The 26,446-nt window shown below is 40.6% G+C and overlaps 2 long non-coding RNA genes across 27 annotated transcripts; one reads left to right on the plus strand and one right to left on the minus strand.

Annotated features, from left to right (window-relative positions):
* Nucleotides 1-1,485: 1,485 nt before the first annotated feature.
* Nucleotides 1,486-25,396, minus strand: LOC121084566. 26 transcript variants are annotated; one of them, XR_005826788.1, is made up of 9 exons: nt 25,111-25,395; nt 24,040-24,114; nt 23,757-23,828; nt 20,480-20,688; nt 12,517-18,878; nt 12,134-12,288; nt 10,244-10,318; nt 4,059-4,163; nt 1,486-2,180 (listed from the first exon to the last, which is right to left on the minus strand). It is a non-coding gene; the product is annotated as an uncharacterized LOC121084566 (long non-coding RNA). The 26 variants fall into 26 exon arrangements; XR_005826794.1 differs by lacking the exon at nt 12,134-12,288 and having other exon boundaries at nt 4,063-4,163; XR_005826781.1 differs by lacking the exon at nt 12,134-12,288.
* LOC121084568 lies at nt 4,170-9,264 on the plus strand. The gene is made up of 2 exons (XR_005826802.1): nt 4,170-5,431; nt 6,081-9,264. It is a non-coding gene; the product is annotated as an uncharacterized LOC121084568 (long non-coding RNA).
* Nucleotides 25,397-26,446: the final 1,050 nt, after the last annotated feature.

A 26,446-nucleotide genomic window follows, 5' to 3' on the forward strand; every position in this document is an offset into this window, starting at 1 on the left:
TTCAGTGCATGTTAGTAACTGGTCAGTAATTTACCAAAGGATGACATTAAACTGATGTCTTTGTTGTTAAACCACATCTAACTGTTGTGAAGGCTCTTGTGGAGTGGGTCACTTAAAAAATCAGTCACACTTTGTAGACAGATACATACTTCTCCTCGTGACAGGATTAACAGACAATTAACAGTTCCTTTTCTGGGGGGCTTCTGCTGGCATTGTAGCAAATCTGCACAAACTGGTACAAGGCATACTTATTGTCATTGACTCTCACCCTTCTAGATTTGTTGAGACTTCCTATAAAGAGCATTTGCCAAATGGGGGTACTTAGATTTTAATAATTATTTTGACATTAAAGCGAGACAGACCGGAAAAAAAGGGGATATTAGTAACCATAGCCAAGACAAAAGAATAGGAAATTACCCTCCAGCTCCTGTAATAACTAGTGCATGGATATTAACCGATTAGGAACACATCTCTCTTCTTGCATTACCACCTACTGCTGTGCAGAACTGTTTACCATTTCATTACCTTCTGTATTTCAGGACACGGTAATACTGATATTTCTGATGAAGCAGGGAGTTCTATTTGCCATAGCCTATCATTAACCAGGGAGATCAAAGGGCCATTTCATGACCGTTGGCTCTTACCTGGGAATCTCTGTGTATAAACTGATGAAAGTAATATGCATGTGTGGAGGCTTAATAACCACTTTCAGGAAGCTCTGGGCTGCTCATTTCAGTATTAATCATATATATTTGTATCCTGCAAGTTCCTTAATTGTTAATGCAAGAAGATATGAGGTTATCTGAACTCCTCTCCACCCTACTTCCTCAAGAAAAAGACTTACAATACATCCCAGATTTTAACAACTTAGCCTGGTGGAGATAGGTAAACTGAAAAATATAGGTTATTCCATTAGGTGTTGGCCTTCACACTACTGCCTCCAGTGACCATCAACTCCAGATGTCCAGCAAATTGCTAGTGATAATGCAGATAATAAGATGCAGGACTTCCTAATGAATGCCCCAAGCCATCCAGTAGCCTTGAAATACAGAATTAGCAGGACAAAATGAGTGCTGAAGCAAGCATAAAGCCTATACGTGCTTCCTAGTTTACGACAGACATATTTTGTGCTGTAACATTCATTTAATGTAGAAATACACCACAGAAGCCTTGTAGAAAACCATGGCAAACAAGTAATATTTACTGAATACCCTAAGTGACAAACAGTACTGGTAGAATGTATAGTCACATTATTTTAGAGCTTTATTTGGCCACATATAGAGTCAATCAAATGCTCCTAGAAGCATTTCCCACATATGTGATGTAGTAAGTAACAGCACTGTATAATGGCCCTGAGGTATACCACTACACACGTATTAGCAGCCAGGTTCAAATCTGAGAGAACACTGGAAACGTCTAGAACAAAAATACCTTTAGCCTCCACAACCACACACACACAGGAAGCAGACCAGGGTCGAAAGACCATTGACTAGGTCATGAATGCTTTAATGAATGTACAATCCCTTAACAAGTAAGTCTTATAAACAGAAGGCTTTCCGCAGCTCGTTTCACTCGCTGTTATGCACTGGTTATCTGCCCTTTCGAGATTCAAAGATCAGCCTGCCCCTGGGAAAGCAACATCAGCAACAAAAATACACAGTGAAAATGAATGTCTGCATCTTTACAAAACTAGAGCCCCAGAAGACTCAGTGTTTCACCCACAACCAAGTACAATGCTGCAAAACTGATTCAGGACTGTCTGCACACTGGCCAGCCCTTGCCTAGCACCACAACAGCTGAGGACAGAGTCCCCGTGACACGCTCTCCTGCACGCAGTGTCTTGGCTGGTGGCATACAGTTAAGGCCAGAAATAGAAGCCTGAATCTGCTTCCAAAAGGTAGACTGTGCCTTAGGGCACAGCCCTAAGCAAAGGTTGGTGTTTAATGTCCATTGTGGGAGTGGGAGACAGAGGAGGCACTATGTCCCAGAGACACACCTCGGGGCCAAAACATACCCGTTGTTTCCTCATTGCTTCAAGGCGATAATAATTTACTGCTCAATTGGCATCATTGGCCATCATCTGGGGCATGTCTGATGTAAGGCTTAGACTGGTTCTCCTCCACGTTTTCTGCCTGCCTTCATGCTCTGAGATGGTTGTGGATGTTGATGAGGTAGGTAGCCTGCACAGAGAAAGGAAAGCAAGTGTGTATGAGAGGGTCTTTCTTCCTCAACCCCTTCTGTAAGTGCATCATTCAGATCCGTCACTGGAGAACTGAATCTCCAATTCACAATTCAAAACTGAATTTATGTAGAAATTCTTGCCTCCACGAGACCTAGAACTTTCCTTTTGGTGCTTAGTTCATCTTTCATATGTGAATTAGATTTACTGCTTCTTTCTAATTAATTTTTTACCTAATAGTAGGCAAAGGAATGGAAGGCAGTATTTAGTGATTGGAAAAGGGTGAACAAACAAGGTCTGAAGACAAGAAAAGCATACATATTCTGCTCATTTTAATTATTTCATACAAATAACCTTAAAAGCAAGACTTCATATGCTAAACTTTATTTTAATTATATATATAAAAGAGTTACAATAGTTTGTAAAACCCTAGGAAAAGCTAATTGTTGAAAAATTAAGTTTGCTGACTCCACTAGAACGTATGAAATACTTTTAATCCTAAACCTAAGATTTTTTCCAAACTCAGCCAGACATAGCACCTAGCAATTTGCTTTCCCTGTAGTTTTTGCTTGTTTGCTTCCTTGCTTGGTTTTCACTTTGAAAGTAACCAACACATAAAAATTCTCTTGGACAAAGAGTGCAATGAAGAAAAAATTGCTTCAGTTTTACCAAAAAGACAGTGTATGTGCTTCACGTTCTCTTTCTATTAAACTTGAAATACTTTGCCTTCATAGTATTTTTTTATTTGCAATAGTCCATGTGCATTGCTATCTTCAAGGAAAAGGGTTAGACCTATTTGAAGGAGTGAAAGCAGAACTATGATTTCTACACTGTGCTCCTGGACCAGACTGGATAAAGTTTTAGGGCAATAAGCCTTACAGGTAAACAACTCTTTCCTATTTCCTTGAAGAAACAGCTGACTTTAGGCTCCATCTCTATTACCTTTTTGCTGATTGACAGGGTCAAACTAAGCTAAAGAACTGGTTTCTCTGGCTTGTTCCTATTACAGCAAGTTTTGTGGAACTCAACATCTGCCACTAGTTTTAAACTTTCTCACACTCCTGAACTGCCCTTTATACTAATTCTAATCTCAGCTCCTTTACAGACTTGCAGAATGTGTTCCTGGGGAAAAACTGGCCCAAATAAAATGGAATCCAAAATCCCCATTGCTTCTAGGCTTGCTCCCAGCACAGGTTATATTTAAGGAACATATTTAAACCCCAACTAGTTTCTGAAATTTCTGAATACTGATCTTGTCCCACCTAGGTTTACCTCCCTTCAAAAAGCAAGATGTTGACTCATTATTACAATTGTATATAAGGCTTTAAGCCTTCCTTGTTCTTTTTACTGATTCTTTTTGTTCTTTTTCTCATCTTACACAGTCCTTTGAGTGCTTGAAAATAGCTGATGAGCTAAATAACAAAGCATGGGCATGAAATCTAAAGTACAACATGGCTGGATGTGTTAAGGCTTTGCCTTAAAATTACATGGAAAAATACATGGTCTGATATTATAATTTAATTTCCTTCTAAATCTGTAAACGGAAAAGCAGAAGGGAACTACCTGGTATGAAGAAAAGCTGGTTTTATATATATGCGTGTGTGTGTATGTATGTATGTATTTGTACCAATATGAAAGATATTTTAGACTGAAACTGCTGCCTTATCTGCCATACAGACTTCCTGACAATTGGATAGCGAGTACAATTATGGCACTGCAATAGTTAAGAAAGTGAACAGTAGCCAATAGGTGAGGACAGGCTTTATAATTAGGTAATCTAGAACCTTTCGATTCTTACTCTGTTTTTCTGTAGACTGTTGCTCTCTATTGACAAAAATTGAGGAAGGACACCTTTTGTTACTTATTTTCAAGAGTTTACCAACTCAGCTGAAGTGGGAGAACTTCCAAGCCTGGGCATTCCTGTGGTAGGACCATTCTTGACAAGCGCACCTTCAGTCGAACCAGTTCTGAGACTTCCGAATTTCTGAAGTAAAACACAGGGACATGGCCCCTTTCTAAATGCAAAATGTACTTAATACATTACTATTGTTACTCATGTGCAATATAGAATCCTAGAATGGTTTGGGTTGGAAAAGACATTAAAGACCATCTGGTTCCAACCTCTGCCATGGGGACACTTTCTTCCAGACCCAGCTGCTCCCAGCCCCGTCCAGCCTGGCCTTGGACACTGCCAGGGACGGGGCACCCACAGCTGCTCCGGGCAGCCGGTGCTGGTGCCTAACTGCCCTCACAGCGAAGAATTTCTTCCTAATATCAGATCTACATCTACCCTCTCTTAGTTTAAAACCATCACCCCCCCGGTCCTATCACTACATGCCATTGTAAAAAGGCCCTCGCTAGCTTTCTTGTCAGCCCTTTTAGGTACTGGAAGGTGCTTTTAGGTCTCCCCGGAGCCATCTCTTCTCCAGGCTGAAACAGCCCCAACTCCCTCAGCCTGTCCCTGTAGGAGAGGGCTCCAGACCTCTGATCATCTTCGTGGCCTCCTCTGGAATTGCTTGCAATATCTTAATAATGTTCACATCACTGACTAGAAAAAGTGCAAAACAGTCTGTATTTTGGTTTCAAATTCCCTTCAGGTAAAAAGGCACACTTGGATGAGTAGGGTATTCTTCCATTAAATTCTCTTCCATACCAGACCTGGTGCATGACAGGAAGTCGTTTGTATATTAAACTTCGCCTGATCTGATAGCACACAATGGACTGGTAAACTTAAAAACTTGATTCTTCCATTAGGTATATCATCAGATTACTGTTCAGACTCCAAAAAGACAGCATTTCCTTTATTGATTGGCCATCTTGAGATGAGCAGACATCAAAATCCAACCTATTTACTATACTGCTTTAATGTTTCTGTCTTATAGAGGTGTATAAGGAAAAATGTATTGTCAGGCAATAATCACTCTATTTGTGGGGGGGGTTTTGAGTTTAGATACCTGAAGTACATGCTTTTGAATAACAAATAAAATTCAACATTGACTATTCTGAATTGAAAGAATTTAGTGCTTTGGGAAAGAAAAATTGTTTTGATGCAAAAGGTTAGGACAGAGGGAGAAAAAAAAATAAATGAAATTATAAACACCAGTTTGCATTTTTATGCTGAACGTCAGTTCAGTATTAGGTTGTCTGCAACAATAACGTGCTGTATTATCAACAGTTGTCATGCGGCAAAGGAAGCTTGATGTCTCCATGAAGGACTATGCTTGAGAAGCAATGGGATGGCAAATTAAAGAGGTAATAAAGGAAGCAGTGCTTTGCAGGCAAGAGAGCTCTGCCTAATCTAAGATACTGAGAATCTGGGCTCACACAGAAAGTGAAATCAGACTAGGAGAAGGTGTGCCTCTAACATCTGAGTGTTTCAAAGATAAGATGACTTTAAAAAAATATTTCCTAAATTTCTATTTCTGCATTTCCAGCCGTGTTGTCCCTAAAGTGATTAACCTAGAAGCTTGAGAATTTGACCTGTAATTCCACTGACGGAAACAGCAGTGCTCTATATAGTCCTGTCTGGCTATCGATCCTATCGGGACACAATTATCACACCAGCACACAGTGGGACTTGGTCAGGCTCAAACAGATCTTTCCAGCCCATTTCAATGCATCCCTTTGTAACATCTGTCGCCTCTTCCCCATTTGCTAGTGATTTTTCTAAAGTGAGGCCAAATGTCCTAGTGTTCTTGGCTCATCTGTCAATGTCTGTTTAGATCTCTCAAATGTACTCTGTAAATTAAATGTTATTTTATGAGCTCATTAGGAAAGAAAACTAGCAAACACGATAAACAAGGGGTCAATCCCTTTTGTACAGACTAGTCTAATACATGAATTCACTAATTCATCACTTAATGAGGTTTCTAACTCAAGTTCTTTAATTCATAACTTGCAGCTCATAACCCATAACTCATGAACCTATGAAAAAAACTGTTACCCAGCTGATGGGAAGAGCGCTCATCCTTTCTCCTCTGTCACAGTGTGGGCATCCCCTGTATCCCACAAGCACGTATGAAAGCCTCGGGAGTCCAGCAGCTGTTGGATCCACTTCAAAAACTTTTTGGGTAAGCTGATGCATCTATACCTTCCAGCTGGGAAGTCTGATGTATTTCATCCATATTTAGCAGATTCTTAAGAAACTGCCAGACAATTGCTACTGCAAGGATTATGGCTGCAGGAGACTGCAAGCTGTAGGTAATACTGGCTGCATAATGATCTTTAGCCATTTCTGGCCACCATACCCTGCCAATGTGCTGCCCTTGCTTTGAGCTAATGGTGCTGTTCTCAGCATATGTCAGACCTTAGAGAGAGCTGGCTTAGCCAAAATCTGAGCTGGAGTTGAGTGAACAGTCACACTCATCTTAAACAGAATCTTCTGATCATTATTCTGCTGGCAGTGGTAGGGGTACTCAAAGAAAGGTCTACATGCTTCTCTATTTCAGACCTGTAAATGATTTGTGAAAACAAAATTAAAAAAAAAAGTTCTGAAGATCCTTTTTGAAACGGAATTTCAGCAGATATTCCACTTCTTTGACAAGCTGTATTTACTGTTTAGCATGTTCAAGCATATTCTGTACTAGCCTGACTAATTTTGAACTGAAATTGTTTGAGAGCAAAGAATTTGTCATCTCAAAACTGTCTAACAATTTTGACACTTTTTTCAGGTTTCTTTAGAAACAGAGTTCAGCAATATGTAGTCTAATAAGGCATTTAATTTGTCGCTTTTTTCACTAGCAATTGGTGTTAGTGAATGTAATACTTGCATTGCTGTATATATTAGATGTAGATGATTTTAAACAAAATACTTCAAGTTACATGTAACTTTCTTCCAGAAGAGCTACATTCAAACTGCCTGTTCTTACTAATGATTGCGAGCCATTCTGCAAATGACAGTATTTTATAAATTCTCAAGCACACAAGAAATGAGAAATGTGCATTAGAACATGCTCTTTTATTGATATCATCCTTGTCTCTGCAGAACAGTCACTGTACAGTCTGCAACTAAATATGGTTTCATATTGCAGTGAGACTAATAATTTTTCATTGCTCAAAAGGAAAGAATCCACTTGCGCTTTCCTCGATCTTCCTTTTCTAATCAAACACCGTTTTCAGATTCTGCTAACGCTGGCACTTGTCTGCTTGCACTGTGAGCTTACTTAAGCTAAACACACACGTATTTTTGCTTGGTTAGTGAATCAGGCCAGCTTATCATGTGATTAAAGGAGCACTACCAAAAGCTGGGGAGAGGGAACTGCACCATTGCAAGCCAGCAGATAGAGGTCTCAGCTCCAATATAACACCAAGTTCCACATACACTCTCCATAAAAGCTTATTCTCACTGAACTTATTATTGTAAGAAAAACTTATTATTGGAGTAATAAGCACTGTGTTATTAATAATTTTTGCATTAAAAAATCTTGTGTGGACTTGGAATAGCATAAACTTTGCTTAGTTTTCTTTTACAACAAACGCCTGTAGCATGCAAGTCAATCTTTGGCAGTTTATTTTGTAATGTGCTTCAGGTAATACAAGATACTATTTGTAATTTTTTCCTAAAATATGGAAAATCTTGCAATTATTTGTGCTCATTATAAAGAGCTTAGATGGGGAAAATCAGAGGGAAGAGGTTTTATTGTTAATGGGCAATCACTATCACAATAAATATTCAATATAGAGAAACACAATTAAACATAATCATCAGAACACCCATTGTTTCCATTGGCTTTTTAAAGAAATGCACATAAAACACGACAGAAAGATATTCATTAAGTGTGTCTCCTCAAGCATTGATAGAATTTTCAGAAAGAAGCATATGGGCTGAAACACCTCTGTTACCATTCATCAGGTGACTCCTTAAAGCTTAAGTATCTGTAAAGGCTTGAGGTCAAGGTCAACCCTTGGTATCTCTTAAGTGCTATATATAGTCTGAGTATAGCACAACTACTGTACTGTTTTCAGGGCAAAGAGCAGAGAACAGACCTGTGCTGAACATGAGGAGATAGCAGGTTGCACCCTTAATAAAACTAAGGTGGGCTCTGCCCTTTCCAGGGCTGTGATAGCTGACTCAATGTTGTTTGTGGGAAAGAAGAATAATTACTAATTTATCAGTAATGAATTAAAGCAGCATTTTTCTTTTCAGATGCATTCCAGGAAACACTTAAATTCAAGTCTGAAATTATGGAATGACTTAGATTAGTCAGGAAAGATACACTCTCTGCTACAGATGCTCAACAAAACATAATACGACATATCAGCACTGCAGTATAGAATACCTCTATGCAGCACAGGGCACAGACCCACCAAGATGCTTATGCTAATTCAAAAATAACTAGCTAAGAGGTCAGCATTGTGGCTGCCTCAGTGGATAGCTCTGTTGCTGTATAATTATTTTTACTGGGAAGCAGGATACGTTATTGAAAGTGGAGTGTGCACTGATGTTGGTCAAGGCTACTATCTCTGTATGGCACCTAGCTGCCCACTGTAGACATACCAGCTTAAGCAGAACTAGCTCCACCTTTGCTATGTGAAGCTGCACTCTGTGATGGAGGCAGATCCAAAGTTTCAGGCTTTGGACAGAAGGATATGCTTCTGTCAAAGTAAGATTCCATTGTACCGCACCATTATCTGGGTGAGTCTATCTGAAGCAATGAGTCAGTCATTCATTAAGCATGCCATGGAAAGCATCATGTTGCAAGTTCATCTCTGCTTGCCGTTTTAAGCTGTATAACCCAAACACTTCAAATAGTCTTGAAGGAGTCAGGGACTTATTAGATGTGAGAGAGGTCTGGTTGCTCATACGTTGGGAAAATCCAACTATCCAGTCAGCATCAACTTATTCATAATTGAGATAAAATAGGTAAGTGGATGGGCACAGCATTTCAAAGGAATTCTCACAGACCACTAACTCGGCACATGATTTTTGTGAAATACATGAACCATCAGTCCAATGGAAACAAGAAATACAGACTGTAATCAAGAAACTGATAAACAGAGAAGCAAAAGGAGAAACTCAAGTCAGAACAGTGATTTTAAAGCAGCCTCCCTACCATTAAAACTGACAGCACTGCTGAGTAAAAGCTGAAAAAGGGGCCCACTGCTTGCTGAAAGAAACTTGGGACCTTTGACAGAATATCTAGCAAAGGATATTTCACCAAGTGTGAGACTGGAGAGAAATCTTGATAATCCCTGTTGCACAAAGAGCCTTCAGCTGCATGATGCAAAAGCATCATGTGCAGCATGCAAAGCTCAAAGAAAGCTGAAAACTTCCTTTTTACTGCATATTAAATGTACTGTATATTAGCAGGTATTCACAGTAACATTCACAGTCGTATGCACAGAACAGTCAACTAACCCAGCGCCGGTTTTGTTTCTTTTCAGAAGGCATTACCCTGCAAAGACCTGCAGTGCGGACCTTCAGCTCCATGGAATTCCAGTTTGGCCATCAATATCTTTATGTTCAGATGTGTGAAGTGACCTGTAGGGTTTTAACCTCCAGATAAAAGAATATTTCCATGTGGAATCACTAGGTTTATACAGGATTACATCTTGTCACTACCATTTGGTGTTGCCACAGGCTTGGTAATGAAGAATTGAACAGACAACAGAAACGTCAGCAGAGTACATTTACGCAAAACCACACAAGACCTAGATTTTGAGTCTACAAAGCACATTCATGAAATGCTACAAACAAGGAAAAGTAACCTGGCACGAATAACAGACCAGATTCAAAGTCAGTTAAGACATACTCAAACCACCATAATATTATGTCTAAAGGGAAAAGCTTCAATGAAGGAAAAAGTTCCCCAGCCACCACCACACAAGCAAAGACATAACTCAGGTAGGTAGCACATCATGTTTCAGAAACCCACTTGCAGCATTAAGTTATTCTTATGTGGTAAAAATACTGTATATTATGTAAAATATATTGTATTATATTTTATATAACAATCTCTCAGAAGATGCTTGTCTCTCATAATTAACCTGAACTACAAGCAGAAGACATTATGTGTTAGCTGTCCAGCTATTTCTCTGGATTTTGCTAGAAAGTACATGAGTTACCTTCTTGTGAAGAACTAATGGTTTAGATAGTCTTTCATTTTCCTGGACAAGTTGCATGGTACTACTCATCAGTACCTGAATAAAAAAGAATTTAAAGTTCTATTTCATAAGCTAGGTTCTAGCACTATACATACAACATGACTAGCAATAAATAATTTTAAAAAAACAACCAAAAAACCCAAATTCTTTCATGCAAGGTTATACATATATCATGACTTGTAAATGTTGTTCTATCAATTTTAAGCTCTTCCGAATAGAAGCATTTATCCATTCATCTGTACACATCACGTATCAACTTTTGGCCGAATTCACATTATAATACATCAGAATTTACAATCCAACTAAAAATAAAAATGAAAAAATATATATGTGTGTGATCTATAAACAATCTAAGTGTCCGAGTGATGTGTTTCTGTCTCTGCCTATGCCTGTATTTTATTTAACATAAACGACATGGTCCCTGGGATAAAGGGCATCTGTGATTGCCAGACCGGATGAGGACACTTAGACCTGAGCAATACTCTTACTTAGATCTTACATGGAATTTCTTAACATACTGTGAAAAGTGGTCTTAATCATTATAATTTGAAAATCAAGATACAATGAGATAGAGTGGATTGCCTAAACTAACTATCTCAAAAACCGAGCTGAAACTGGGCCAGCCCTGCTCTCTGTCCCAGCTGATGAAGCTCCAGGCCCTAAGGAGGGATGGCTCTAATGGGGTGTGCCTGTGGTCCTGCAGTGATGTGCTGCCTCTCCAGAAGCATATCCCCTTCATTTAACTTAATGCAGGGCATGTGACAGGACACCACATGACCAGGTGGAAGGGCTGAAACCACATCCTTCTGCCATTACCCTCCACCTTGGGAAAGCCAGCTAAAGTGTTTTGGTAGAGTTGTATCAGCTGAAAAGCTGTGTCTACAAAAGCAAATTGTTTTTACCTTTTCTAAAGAGATGCAACACTTCAGCCAGCTTTAAAAACTAGATTGCTTTGAAGCCTGGATTTAGGTATCAAAGCAGAGTTACTCTCCTACAGGACACACCAGGGAAAAGCTAAACTGTCTGTTAAGTGACCTAGTGACAGCAGAACTGTGGGACCTCTAGCAATTCCAAAAGATAAAAAGCATTAAAAAAAAGCCACCATTGTTCTCAGTTTGCAAGAAGTAAACACACACAAAAAAAGGTCTGTGAACACAGAGAAAGGATTTCCCGCAAGTTAGGTGGGGTATTCAAAGCTTGTAACTGAATCAAATTGAGCCAAAACCGCAAGAATTTAAACTCTCATACAAGGGGATCTGTCTGTGTCTGTATGTGCACATGTGAGTAAAACCATAAGTATTTCCTACTTCTTAATTACTGCAGAGGATATAACAGTGTTTGCACAACAGCAGTTTCCTGTTACTGGTATTTATGTATTTTCTTTTTGTAACTATGAAACTCTGCAGCAGGGACAGTCTTGGTTTTACTGTCTGAATCACTGAATGTGCTACCAGCTGTCTTACTAGACATCAGCAAATTATATTCCTTATACTAGAATGTAAGAACATACCCATTTTAATGTTGTAATCAACATATGCTGTCGTCTCAAGACTGTACCCTGTAACAATTCACACAGCTTGCACTGAGACCCTCAGAAAAGACTGCAGGTCAGCGGAAACTCATCTGTGCAAACTTAGCAACGATGAAATGTAGTTCATGAGAATGCTTTAGAATGCATTATTTTTTAAGCTAGCTAAACACACACGTTTAAAATGGAACTAATTTTTCTATTTTAGGAGGCCTTTTTGTATATGGAAATCACAACTTCCTGAAATATGTGATTTTGTAAGAAGACAGCATAGTAGGGAAGAACCTTATTTAGCATAGTTTATATATTTATACCAAACTTACCAGTTTCCCACTCCCCCAATCTCATGCCTTCCAGCTCCAGCTGACTGACAAATTCCCAGCACTGTGATTCACCAAGTCCCATGATGGGTGAAATGTTTCCATTAGGACCCCAAGTTTCTCCTTGGAGAGATGTCTGGGCTGCTGGATCTTTTCTGCTTAGGGAGTACCAAAAAGTTCTGATTCAAAAGCAGACAATTTTTTCAAAAAAAACCCCCAACCGCTCAAAGGGCTTTGTTTCTTGTTGAAGGATGGAAAAATCAAGATCAAAATCTCAAAAGTTCTCATGAAAAATACCTGATACCAGGTTTGGTCAGTCCTGTTAAGCTTGTACAGTTTTTGGAATTATGATCTTGCTTATAATTAAATAAAATTTTAAATCTTACATTTCATGTTCACATACAGATGCAGAGACTAAATCTTCAAACTCAAATGTAGTTCCAATCTGTGTTGCACTGTTGTGAATATGTCAGACCTACAATTAAAGAAAAGCACTAGTTTATTGATCAAGCAGAAGTATTTGGCTGAGTTTTGATTTCACAAACTAAGTGAATTACTCAACTATTTCCACATTCTTTTCTTTTATTCTATTGGTGAAACAAGAAAGCAGGAATTTTCCTTCTTCCTGAAAGGATACAAGTTAGTGACTTGCCCTCATACCTGTCAAATCTTTTCAGCCATCAGCATTTGCCCAAAAGCTGTCTCAGTTGTTTCTTTGCTGACAAAAGGCCATGCCCTCACAGTTATATTAGCTAGTTAGTGAAATACCTTGTTTTACTGAGGCAAAAGTTTCTTCATCCCACCTGTCAATTCATTAAGTGCCCAACTGTTGTCAGCCAAGCTGTTTTCAGGTGCACACTGCCTGCTGACTCTGCATGCAAGCCGAACAGAGCAGGCCTGGAAGCCAGTGCTGATCTATGAGTCGTCCCAAGTGAATTCTCTGTGCTCAAGAAAAAACCGGGATTAGATAGGCTCCGGTTCCACCTGCAAAGACTATAGGAACAAGACAGCTGCTCTGGCATAGAAATTATCAGTTTCCTGTCCCAACCACAAGCACCTCCAGAGATCCTGACAGTGAGGGAGGAACAATACCTTAACTACTTCTCACAGTGGCCTGAATGTGCCTGAAGATATTTTTAAAGAACTATGTGGCAGTATCTGGATAGCAGACTGCAAATGACACAATCTACACATACATGATGTCCGATGCTGATTGCTTCTATCTGCTGGAAAAATGCTATAGCAGGGAGCAGGAGACAATATTGGGAATGTAGACACACAGCACGGTATCCTTGACTGCCTTCCAATTGCTCACAGTCTATAATTATTTGTTGGTTATGTCCCATGGCATGCTGGTATGCCTATGTCCTTTTCTCATGTGAAAAAATATTAGAGGAAGGCTCTGAAAAACTTGGTAAAGATTTTTGCGGCTAGAGCCTGTTCATTGAGTTTCCACACTTTGGGGGTAGTTGGATACACAGGATGACATAAATAACCCATCTTTTTATAACATAAAAATGCTTAGAGCATGAAACTGCCATAGACTGATTTTTTCAAAGGCAAAGAAAAAGAACCAGAATGAATTCTTCAAATTACTATATAAGCAAATGCTTTTATGGCATCTTTGCATTTATAGCATTCTCGCATTAAGGCAGGATTTTTAATTCTAATTCAAACCAAGTAATGTTTATCACACAGCCAATCTATGGAATATAAGGAACTCTGTCTTCCCTGGAGCAGTGTATTTGTTCATACACTCCATATTGAGTGTAAAGCTCATGGTCAAACGAGATCAGATGGGATCAAGATACTAAGTATGAATGATAAGATGCTTCTTAGTCAGCTCATTTTGACCAAAAAAGACTAGGGGGTGTTCATACAAACAGCTCTGTAAATGTATTTTAGAGGCTGCAAGTAGGAACAGGAGCTAGCTAGCTCCTAGGAGCCAACTACTCCTGCTTGGGAGTAGTAACCTACTTGTTTATCTCAGCAGCTAAGTGATACACACCAAATGCACAGGTTCATACACCTAGACACTATCTAAACACTAAACACTATCCTCTCCAGGACAAGCAGTGCACTCCAGCAAAGTTTACGTATATTCTAAATATTCCTGCCAGGAATCAAGATACGCAGGCACATGTGATAAGCACATAGACTAGGAAAGGTCAGTCTGTTGTGGCAGTGGATGACTTCTCAGTGCCTACCGAAGTTTATGTTCTCCTTGTGTTCCAGAAACTTGACAGTATCAGTGTCAGAAAGGTCAGGCACACCCAGTTGCTGTGTGAACAGACGACTCCAGAAGCCAAGCACATGTCATAGGTTTAATCCTGCAATGACTTGAAAGGTACAGTGTTCACTGGAAACAGGTCATTGACAGTGCAATATTCATCCAGACAGGCAAGATGCACTGCACCTAGCACTGATGGGGTTGTAGTGGAGCAGGGTCACAGCAAGCCATTTTGGCACCTTTGGCATCTTGCATAGGAGCTCTTCTGCATTCCATAGGCCTGTTTTGATAAGGTACCCAGTTTAAGGCTCTGGGCTCAATCAAATACTGCTCACTAGTGGGACAAAAGACAAGCATGACATGGCAGCAAAATGGTAGGATCTCAAACCCACTTTCTTAGAACTCCCTGCCTGGTCTATCCTGTAGCTGCAGATATTACCTCCCATACAAAAGAACGACCTCAAGACAGAAAACATGTGAAAGTAGTTATTTTACCACCCTGGTGATTACTAATTAATTTGGCATACAAGTAGCTCAAACATTAGGGCTGTCATAATGAGACATGTTACTCTATCCAAGAATACTGCAACAACCCAAGCTGTATCTTTTATCTGTATTGATTGCTACAAATGGTTTTACGTAGCTGGCATTCTCCAAACCAAAGGCAGCTATTGATTGTACAAACGGTTGGGTTTTTTTACCCTATACACCAAGGTTCATAAACAGAGAAAAAATGTTTCTCCACGGTATGTCATTGTTTGGTCCGCATATGGAAAGTCCACCTACGGTAATGAGATATATAGAAAAGACTAAGGCTTAACACAGTGGCATGTCTAGAAGACTGAAGGGCAGGCAGAGATTCCAGAGGAAAAAAACCACATATTCCTTTTGATTGCTGATTGATGGTTCACAGAAGCTCAGGAGAGCAAGAGAGCATCCTACACAAGGGAGCAGGAGAAAAAGCTTTTTCATGGCATTAGAGCTATAAAGCAAAAAGCAGAAAAAGTTCGCTTCCTCATGTGCATTGCTACTCCCCAGGTGTGATATGAAGCATCACAGTGAAAACTGGTTGCTCTGCCAACCTGGAGAAATGAATGAGCACTGACAAACTGGCTGTTCTTGTGAATATTGTAAAGCCACATAATGACAGCACGTTAGTGAAAAGCTGTAAGTTATGTGTGCTCTTTCACCCTCTCCAAGGTATCACTTACTGACTGTCTCTCCTCTACATCTTTCTTTAAAACAGTCACGTGGATATCACTTTTTTCAGGGAATTAAATGTCAACTAAGGAGAAGTGAAGAGATGAAGCACCATGATAGGGACACTGTTTCTGTTTGTGTGTTCTTACAGAAATAGGGAAGTGGTAACAGGTGGCGTGCAGGACAGCCAAGCATCAGTCAGGGTGCAGGCAAGGTGGTACGAAGGGCACTTTAACCCATGAAACAAAGAAAGGCTGGAAAAATGTGTTAGTGCCATTAAATTATTTAAACCTCCCTACCCACCTACGCTGAAGTTACATTCCACCGTAACAACTTCTCCTTACTGGATTTGACCCCATGCATGGGTTTTGTCCTCTGCTTGTGGTTCAGACTGATTCTTCAATGTTTTTCAGGGTCTTCTAGTTCTCCATGTCTCTGTCAAGGTTTATGAGATCCAATGGGTCTGACATACTCATATTTGTGTTACTGAGACTGCCATAGCCTAGTTAGCAAGATAACATCAAACTCTTCATAGCCATAGCAGACCGTGGTAATTCTCATCCAAAATCTACTGATAAGGTATTTAGTAAAACCAGAATTCATCTCATGTATTCCTTCATCTGCATAATGGTGGTTGTTTATATAACTGCAGAACAGTTAAAGTAGTGCAGATCATTCTGGTGGAAGACTCCACTCCAAGCTTCTCAGTATATGACTGCAGAAAACATCATATATGGCAGATGAAGCAACAAGAGCTCTGGTTTGTGAATTCCTTAAGAATTAGGCACGACCATGTAAAAGTCTTCAGATCAACATTTAAACAGCACAGTAACAACCTCTCTGTCATGCCTCCAGGACAGAAAAGGCAACATGGATGAACAGAAAGCCTACAGAAGACTACCATGTAATTCTGAGCAAACCAACAGACTCAAAAGGAAAATATTCAGAAAGCATTTCATTTTCAAATATGGAAAACCAGTGACACACTTTTAACATATATAAATATGTGTCAGTTATATGTTAAGTACCTATATATGAATATAATTGGGTTTTACTGCTTTATGTGTATATAGCATACTATGAATGGTTTTAATTTATCAGGCAATAAGCAGCTACTGCCATCTATTGGAGAAATAATTAAAATACAGAAATTACATTATACGGCCAGCAAGGGATCTGGAGTACAATATCCTTTCTGGAAATAAATCCTCAGTATTTTATCACACATAAAAACTGTTACAAGAAGATTATCAGGGGCTGTAGCCTAGTTATAGATAGATTACAAGTAAGGAAGCATAAACAAAACAAATTTTGTTTAGCTCCATTACAGAACTGTTCTTAAAGCTTGCTTCTAAGATACCAAGTAATTGTCATCAATTCCATGCCCACACTCTGCACCACACAGCTGTGCTGACTGCTACTGTGCTGCCTGTTGTCTCTACTCTTCCACTTGACCTGTGACAGCTCTTTACAACACCAGCACCTGTTGCAAATGTCTTTTAACATAATACAGTTCTGGTTTGTGTCATACACTACTTGCATTGAAACTCGTTCCCAGGGGCAATAGTAACGAACAAGAAATTTACAGCAGCCACCCTCAGAGGCTGGTCTTCCTGCCAGTGCAGCCTACAGCATCAGCAGAGGCTGAGGGTATGGACTAGTGACCTCAGGCTCCCAAGGTACCAGATCACAGCCAGTGACTGCTCACCAGCTAAGCTGTGGTAACTGAAAGTGTGTGCACTCTTAGCCTCCCCTAAAATACATTGTGAAAGAAAATGCTGCCTCAAGTCCTACTCTAAGATTTGTTGAAAGCCAGGAAACTAAAATTAATCTCTCTTAGTTTTATAGATAACGTGAATCCTCTATTCACCTACGAGATCCCCTTGTAAGCCATGGAGACAAAGTAATTAAAAAGGTTATTCCTACAATTTGTCTTAGATATCTGCCTTACAAGATGAATTATCTTGTGGAGAGGTCTGTCTTCACAGACTAGAGAGAGTGTAGATTTGAAGATCCATTTTTGAGATGCCTCAGTATAAGGTAAACTGATGTGCACTGCTCCCAGAAAATGAGTTTCTGCTCCTTTCTGCCTACAACCCATTCATCTTCCTATCTCCAGCATATTCCACATCTTCCATCTGGTGGATTTTGGACCTTTCCACGAGTGTCTTTAACTGAGTAAATTAACAGAAATCTAGCTTGGCAGGAAAGGTTTGGGAATCTTTTGTTCTAGTAATGATCGCAGTCACTCACATAACAATTTGGACTGGAATGGACATATGTTGCTTAAACATGTATCAGTTTTCTGCCTTGCTAGTGAGTTGGAACGGCTCACAGGAGTCTGACAAGCACCATACTGGCACAAAGAAAGGGACAGTAGCATGTGACCTGGAACAAGGGAAGACAGAGTAAAGCAGGACAAAAAAAATATCTCTAAGACATGCTACCTTCAGCAGTAAGAAAGCATTTGATCAGCTCTGCCAACTGTAAAACTTGAGATTTATGATCTGTTTCCACAAAAACCCTTTAAAAAAGTCAGTCTAAAAGATAAATGTAATTTTCTACTTACAGTGCAGTTGTCTGTTTTAATTAAAAAATGTAAGCAACCGCTGTGAGAGAAGATTAAAGACTGTATGTTAGACTTAACAGACATCTGTATAAAAAGAATAATACATCCAGAAAGTCCTTGGACAGAGAAAACTGCAAATAAGGTTGGTGGTTTTGTTTCCAAAAGTAACACTGAGTTGCTCCCTTGTCAGGAGTACATCTGGACCTTGGCCAGCTCCACAGAGGTAATTTTTGACACCTACTCTAGGGCTTGAGTAGAAGTTTGGTACTAAAGTTCAAGATAGTGACCCAACGAGGCCAAGATCCAATGGTCAAAACCAAAAATCAATGAGATATTGCAAATATTAACATATTTCATTATATTTATATATATATTAATAGAAATTAAGGACTTGGTTTGTCTCCATATGAAGCAATCCATTATGCATTAAAATCATTCTATGCAACTGGTTGTAATCTGTGCACTGAAGAGCAAACTATTTTTTCCACCAAGTACTCCATATAATAGAGGGGATATAGAATGCTGCCTGTTCCTTGCAGAATTTGCATAAGGACATGCACAGCAAAATTTCAGCATGCATGAGGAATCTGTTCCAAAAGAACAACAAAAATCAGACCACAATGTCCCTTGACAAGATTCATAGCTGTCAGTATTCACACTACCTTACCAGTATTTCACAGCTTCACCTTCACAGAATGTCTTGTAGCCACCATTTCAGGGACTTCCTTTTAGAGAAAAATGAACAGATGCTGAAGAAGGAAACACCAATGGAGGTACTTTAGTTGATTGTAACAATGAGGTCTGAAATTCTAAACTGATTCTTTGTCATACTGACACAGACAACTAAAGACAGGCATTGAGCTGCTTCTTCCTTTCTGTAAGGTTTTGAAAATGAAAGAAAAAGTAGTCATGGTTTTTTGGAGTCCCAAATGCTCACCTGTGTTATAGTCACTTTGCTCTGTTACATTAGTAAGAGCAGCCTTAGAAACTATAGTTACCATGATATGATCACTGCTGGATTGTCTAGTGGTGTACGAGTTCTTGATAGAGCAAGATTTGTGGGTGCATCATCAAGTATGGTTTGGGAATCTTTTGTTCTAGTGATGATTGCAGTCACTCATATAACAATTTGGACTGGAATGGATATATATTGCTTAAACATGTATCAAGAGCAATATCACACATGCTTAAACACAACAGTCTCCTTAGTCTTGAACAGTTGTTATGCTCTTTCTCAGCCTAGCTTGAACAGTGAAGTCTGGAGCACACTGTCTCACTATAAAGTATCAAGCATAAAGTCCCCCAGCACTGAACTAAAATGCATTCATATACACATGAATTACAGATTACAGCACTGTACCTTCTCTGAATGTAAAGTATTCTCATGGAGGCAACTGCTCCCACCATACTTAAATGATTTAAAAACCTGAAGATTATCCTTCCTCCAGGTTGAGAAATGTATCATGTGCCTGATGGAAATAGTTCTTAATCTCAGTTTCAGCTAAAAAGTTCTCATAAAATCACAGAACTAGAGACTAAAAATGTACTGTGGCCAAAAGCAACAGCATTACACTTGATTCACATCTGTTATATCAGTTTTCTTAAAAAATCTTAAATATATCTTTCTGTCTTAGTGTACATATATTTTGAACTGCCATAGAGCTTAAACATTCTTAGATTTCATAACAACACACATGTAAAGAAGCATATCAGAGTCAATTAAAACAGCCTTTCAAAACTCATGCTTTAATTACTAATTGAAAAAGAAACATACCCAGATCACAAAAAAAAGTAATTATGTCATACCCTGCTATCTGCTGAGGATGCATTCCTGAAATATACAATGGTTAGCAGTTTGTAATTTTTCCACTGGAATGAATGCAAGTGGGACATGTGTGTATTTCTTGATTTTCTATACAATGTAAATACACAGGGACAGTACATATGACACAGAGGATGGTCTACCATGAGTATCAACTGGAGAAGATGCTGTATTTCAGCAGCTGGCTTTTTGGAATAGGTTAGTATTCCAAAAGAACTCATCTGCTTCATCTACAAAATTGAACACTTTAAAACATTTAGTTCTTGCTGATGAATTAAAGCAAAAGAAATCAATAAAAGGTCAAGGATAGAAAAACATGGTAATGATGACAGTCATTGGAGCATAGTATTAAGTGATTGATGATAGAACTCCAAAATGATAACTAGAAAAACTACAGATAGCAAAGTGGTATATTTATATTTCATTATGGTTCATATTTTCATATTTTATATGGTACACCTTTCACCTTTCAGTGTCGTAAGAATGTGTATTTGAATTAATAAAGTTAACACCTAACAGTTCACTTACCCAGATGAGATCCAAGAGCCACCAGGATCCAGAAAGAAATGAGATACAGTACATGAACATCGTATCAAGAGCAAGTATGTTTAATCCATGCTTAGTATCACTTCTGTTATTTCTGTTTCATCTGTCTGGAAATTCAGCCATGTCTTGGAATGCTTCAAACACCATAACTGAAGGGCTGAAGGGAAGATGCTTCCAGCTAGTTCCACAGACTGCACAAAAAGTAACACCAACAGCACAGATGAGAGAGTTTAAACTTTCTTGCCTTTGTTGTCAAGAATTCTTCTATAGATGTCTTTGCCTTGATTTTGGACTTCATTTTCCAGTTTCCCCTGTTCTGGCCAATAATAAGGCTTTGCTCAATATGACTAAACTGTACTTCTAGTATCTTGATCACCCTTTTTAAAAAAAATCCAAACATTTGGCTTTTAAAAATGAATTTTGACAACATTTAGAGCTACAGACTGTTTCTTTTGCTGAACTCCACTTGCTCTTTTGCTCTAAATTCCTTAACACTGTAGCCCCAAGATTTTGTTTCTTGATGCAGTGCTGGAAGAAAGAATTCTAACCCAGACTTATCCTACTCTTTTTCTTACCACTGGGGTTTTACTTCCTTTGAGGAAAAAGGGATGCCTTTTTTTATATGTTAATGTATCAGAATGGGAGGCATTTACTTACACCTATCAGAATATCACATTACAACATCTTATCTGCAAATAGTTATAATTAAAATAATCTCCTCTTGGGCATAAATATTTTGACATAAATTAAAATAACCTAGTATTGTTCACAATAATTAACTTTTCAAAGACTAATAAAATTAGAAACATGCTACAGAATTTGTCCACAATAAAATTATACAACACTGTATTTTCTATTAAAAATACAAAAGTAAATCAGTATTATTCAGTATACCCTAATCCCAGATCAATCCAAACCAGTTTATGGGTTCTACTTCCTTCTAACATCAATCATTATTTACTATGCTGGTAAAGCCAGGAGTTACCCATGCAGGTATAAGATTAAGGCTGTATTTTGTCCCAGAACATCACTCAGCAGGGACCTAATGAGGAACCGTGAGTCAAAAAAGAGACTTTTTGTATCATGATGTGGGAAATATGACAGAACCACACCTATCCACACACTCCTCCATCTATTTGTTTGCAAAATAGTGCACTGAGAATATAGTCCTTATTGCAAGCAACTGAACCCAGGACAAAGATTTATGTGGCTACATACTAAAATGATCTTGTCATATGCCTTTGCAGAGCCACAGTGGTCTAGGAAAATCCTCGATCCCAGAAATCAGACTGAACTCATATAAGGCAAAGTCAGCAGATCTAAAGTCTTACCACTGGTGAATGGCTGTCTTGCTCCTGCTGTACACTCAGTGGTACTTGAGTTACCCTGGCTCTAGCTGGGTAGACAGCCTTGTGCTGCATTAAGAAGTTGGATCAATCACAGAAAGCTCCAGCAAACAGTAAAGCTGGTAAAAAGGAGTGGATGGAACTGTGTAGCTGGAAGCAGCACAAGGAACAAGGACACCCCTTTCCAGAAGCTGCAGTTACTAGATTGGCTCAGCTGTTTCTTTTAACTTCACCATAATGGATTGATCTGAATTTTAAAAATTTTTTTTTCCTCCATTCTTATTCTGAAAATACATTAATGAAGCAATTACTGACATTTATAGAAACAAGTAAATAATAAATGCAACTCCTACCCATCTGGTATCTTCAGTGCTATGCCTACCAAGAAGATTTTCATAGATTAGGTATTTTTTTCTGTCCTTTGGAAGATCTATTAGGAGCTCATTTTACATAGGCAAATTAGTCACCAGCTGGTAAGCAGTACTGCTCTCCTATTGACATTAATGGATTATTTAGCAAAGCAGAGGTTTTTGGAATGTGCAAGAAGAAAAACACATCTGTAAGTGCATGAGGTGTGGAACTACTCTGGGAGTGACAAATACGAAAACAAGTAATTCTCCACTCTTTGCACCAGTCTTCCAAATCTCAGATATTCTTTCTAAAATCTGACAGAATGGTGCAGACATATACTTACAGTTCTCTCAGGCCACTTCTGCATAGGGAAAAGAGGAAGCAGATAGTCCTAAGGAGTAGAATTTGTTCAGAAAAAGATTTAGCCAGTGCCACAGCTTGCACAAATGAGAAGAAAGAATTGTATGATCAGCAATGGGGATGACAAGGAGAGTTTCAGTAGTGGTGAGCTATTGGATGAACTCATCATGTCTCTTGGAAGCACACACGTTTCAATGCCAAGCTTTACATAATCTCATGGATTTATGTGACCCAGAACTAAAAATCTACTAGCTAAGCTACAAACCTACTAAGCTGTTAGACTTAAGAACAATGTCTATTCAGATGGTTGCAAAACCCTGAAACTTTTTGCTGTCTTGAAGTTAGAGATGAAAGTCCAAACTAACAAAACTGATTTCCTTAAAGAAACTTACACAGTGAACTGAATCTGTCATGAAAGAAAATGCTAAGTATCTTACAAGATAATCTTACAAGATAATACACCCTTCTGAGAAGAACCGAATTTGTAGTCAATGTGAAGATGAATATGTTTAGATTGCTTAAAAATCAGGTTGAATATAACATATTTTGACTGGAGTACAAAAATTAATGGGAGTATTACTTTGAAAGCACGTTATCATTCCGGCTTCTCTGAATGTATAAGGACCAAACCTGTTGTGATGGGTTGTAGTGAAAAAACTTTGATTGAATGAAAGATGATAACATAATCAAATACTGATTTAAGAATAACTCTCAAACTACTTGAAGGTATCACATTGGCAAAAAAGCTATACATCCCAGATTTCTACTCTGAGCCACACATAGCTGGCAAACATTTCAAAGTAGCTCCTTTACCGGAGTACTTCAACTAACCAGTTATGAAAGGAATATTAAGTAGGGACAGGGAATGCTAAGAAATACGGAATGCTAAGTAGTCCAAACCCCTGGCTAAAGGGGAAGTAGAATCAGCAGAATTCCATGAAACTTGCAGGGATTCCCCTGGGAGTCAGCTGCATGCCCAGCTGAGCTGCATTCTGCAGTGAAGCAATGGAATTTCTGATAAAACACTACCCTCTTCTGGAAACCAGTTACTTCCAAAGGTTCTAGATTCACTAGTTGCAAGTACATGACAACAATGTTGCAGCTCTCTGTCAAACATCCTATGGAAGTCTCTTAAGGTTAGGGAGTTGGCCCATATTTGTACCATATTTATATATATACACATTTCATAAATGAACACTTACCCAGAAATTTACTGAGGTCATTAGAAGGGCTCCCTTATTTGGCTCCAGGGAACCAGCAATCTAGAGCAACAGCTTAAAAAAAACCAGAAATGCAAGAAGTGACAGTCACCATGTGTGCTCAAGGAAGTTTAATGGTGAGTACCCGAACAAAGACAAGGTTGGCCTTCTAACTGTGAATGAAAAACATGGGGATTTTATCACAGATATATGCTGGAAATACACAAATAATAATGATCTGACATACAAAGATTTATTACAAACAAAATGGTATGTCATCCAGTACCTGCAATGAGATTAAAGGTAAGGCAACTCCGACAGTTCCAGTACACAACAGGGATGACATGTTATCTGCTGCCATCTGAAGAAGAGATTGTAAAAAGCAGATTAGTAATGAATATGAAGGTAACAGATTTACTAGTTTTTCATGCTTCATCAGAATTCAGAAATGTTTTACATTAATTACATTAGTTTACTAAAAGTTATCATCACAAGTACAAACCCTGAAAACTCGCACAAGGACGCGATTGCTGCTGTTATGTTCTGCCAGTTCCTGCCTGGTCACCATACCTCTTATCAAGTATGTATTTATTAGAGATATGAACAGAAATAAAACCAGGTAGATAATCAACACTATAGAGTTTGTCTTCATATCCATTTTTTACAAAGGCAGTACAGGCAGGTAAAAAGACAAGACATTTTTGTGGCTAAAGATGGTCACATGCTCCTCTTCCTTAGTACAGCCCGTGGTGACAGTTCAGAGGACCCTGCGGAGCACTGTGTTACACCCATGTGTAAGCCCCGTTCGGAGGACCCTGCGGCGCACTGTGTCACACCCGAGTGTGACCGCGCCGTTGTAAAGCGACAGGCGGTAAAAGGGCCCGGTCCTGCTCACAGCCCATAAACAGCCACAGCTCAGAACCTGCCTACGCCAAGTAAACACATTAAGGAAGCCCAGCAAGTTAAAATGCATTTCACTGTCTATGCACTTTCCCAGAATGTACTTTTACATAACCAACAACTAAAATACTTCAAGTTAATAGATCACAGAGGGCGGCAAACGAGCTCGCCTAACGCCAGCGCGCCCACGGTGACGGAGCAGGCGCCCGCGGCCACTCCACGCCCCGGCAGGCGGCACGGCCCCCTCAGGCTGACGAGCAGTCCAGGCCGGCAGGGCCCTGTAGGGGCCACCCGGTCCCCTCCGCTGCGAGCGGGGCACCCGCGGGCCGCCACAGCGGGGGGGCGGCCGCGCCGGGACACCTACAGGCGGCCTGAGCCACCCTCCCTGCCCCTCCCCTCCCGTGACCGCTCCCCGGGGTGGCGGCTCGGCCCCCGCGCCCCGCCGCTCTGTTCTTACGGGCAGCACCAGTGCTCCGGCTCCGCCGCCGCAGGCCCTGCTCTCGCTGAGGCGCTCGGGACTTCAACCGTCCGCCCGCTGCCCCGCCCCGGCGGCTGCGGCCGCTGCGCTCCCCCGCGCGACTCCGGGCCCGGCGGCGCTTCTCCCGCCCCCGCGCACTCGGCGCAGGCCCCGGGCAGCTGCCCCGCTCCGCTCTCGCAGCGGGGCGAAGGTAGCGGCGGCGCAGAAAGCGGCAGCCCTAGCGACAGCCCAACGGTGGCGACAGCCGCAGCCGGGCCCGTCCGCCCGCCCTCCGCGCTGAGGCGGTGGCGGGCGCCGGCCCCGCCCTGGCGGGCCCCGGTTGGCCGCAGAGCAGCGGGGCCGGGGGGCCTGCCCGGGGCGGCGGCCGGCCTTACGCCGTGTGAGCGGCGGTGCCGGCGGGCCAGGCACGGCCGGTTGCCCCGCGGCGGGGGGCAGCCCCTAACACCGCCCTCGCTGTCAGAGGGAGCTGCCGGTGACACGACTGCCTCCGCGCTCCCGCTCGCCGCAGGCCCGAGAGACAAGCGCCGCTGTAGTGCGGCCGAGTGCGAACCGGTGTCACTTCTCCCTTGATGGATTCATACGTTCAGGAGAAAATGGCTTCACGGTGGTTCATGTCAGAAGAGCACCCGACTCGGGGCTTCAGCCCCGCCGCCCCCTGCTCCCCGCAGGCGCCGGTGGGAGGCTTGGCGGGCCCAGCGCGCTGCCGCGGGCACGGTCCCCTTGGCCCGGGGCCACCGGCACAAACCGCAGCCGCCGCGCCGCAGGAACACCGGCTGTTTTTCAAGTGCTGTGCGCTGGAACGGCTGTAGTTTGCTGGCTGGCTGAGTCTCTTGTCATCTTGCCCTTCAGTGGCTTATTTGCGTGCTCAGGGGATGTAAACCTTTACAAAATCAGAACATGTGACTCGTTCGGATGTACGTGTATACACAGAGGTACTGCAAGAGAGAGACAGTCTCTGAAATTATGTGTTTTCTTAATATGCTTCTGATTAATTAATAGATAGATGACATATGGGGGTGCCTTGTCTTAATTTTCATCTTTCCTTAATGCTCTTCTTTCTCTTTTCTTCCCTTCCACTGCTATATCTTCCTACTTTGAATCATCTCTGGCACTCATCAGTTCTTGCAGTACACCGGTTCCAGTCACTGACCCAGCAAAAAGCTATTGCACAATTCCGGTTTTGTTGTCCATTATTCCACACAAGCTGATAGAGTCACTGCCAGAGTCCCAATAAGAGCTAACTTGATTTAGATGTGCCATTGACATAGTTCAGTGTTTAAATATGTTCTATTTCATTGTTTCTTGAACTTTGAGT

The sequence above is a fragment of the Falco naumanni genome, chromosome 3, assembly GCF_017639655.2.
Source record: "Falco naumanni isolate bFalNau1 chromosome 3, bFalNau1.pat, whole genome shotgun sequence".
Taxonomy (NCBI): domain Eukaryota; kingdom Metazoa; phylum Chordata; class Aves; order Falconiformes; family Falconidae; genus Falco; species Falco naumanni.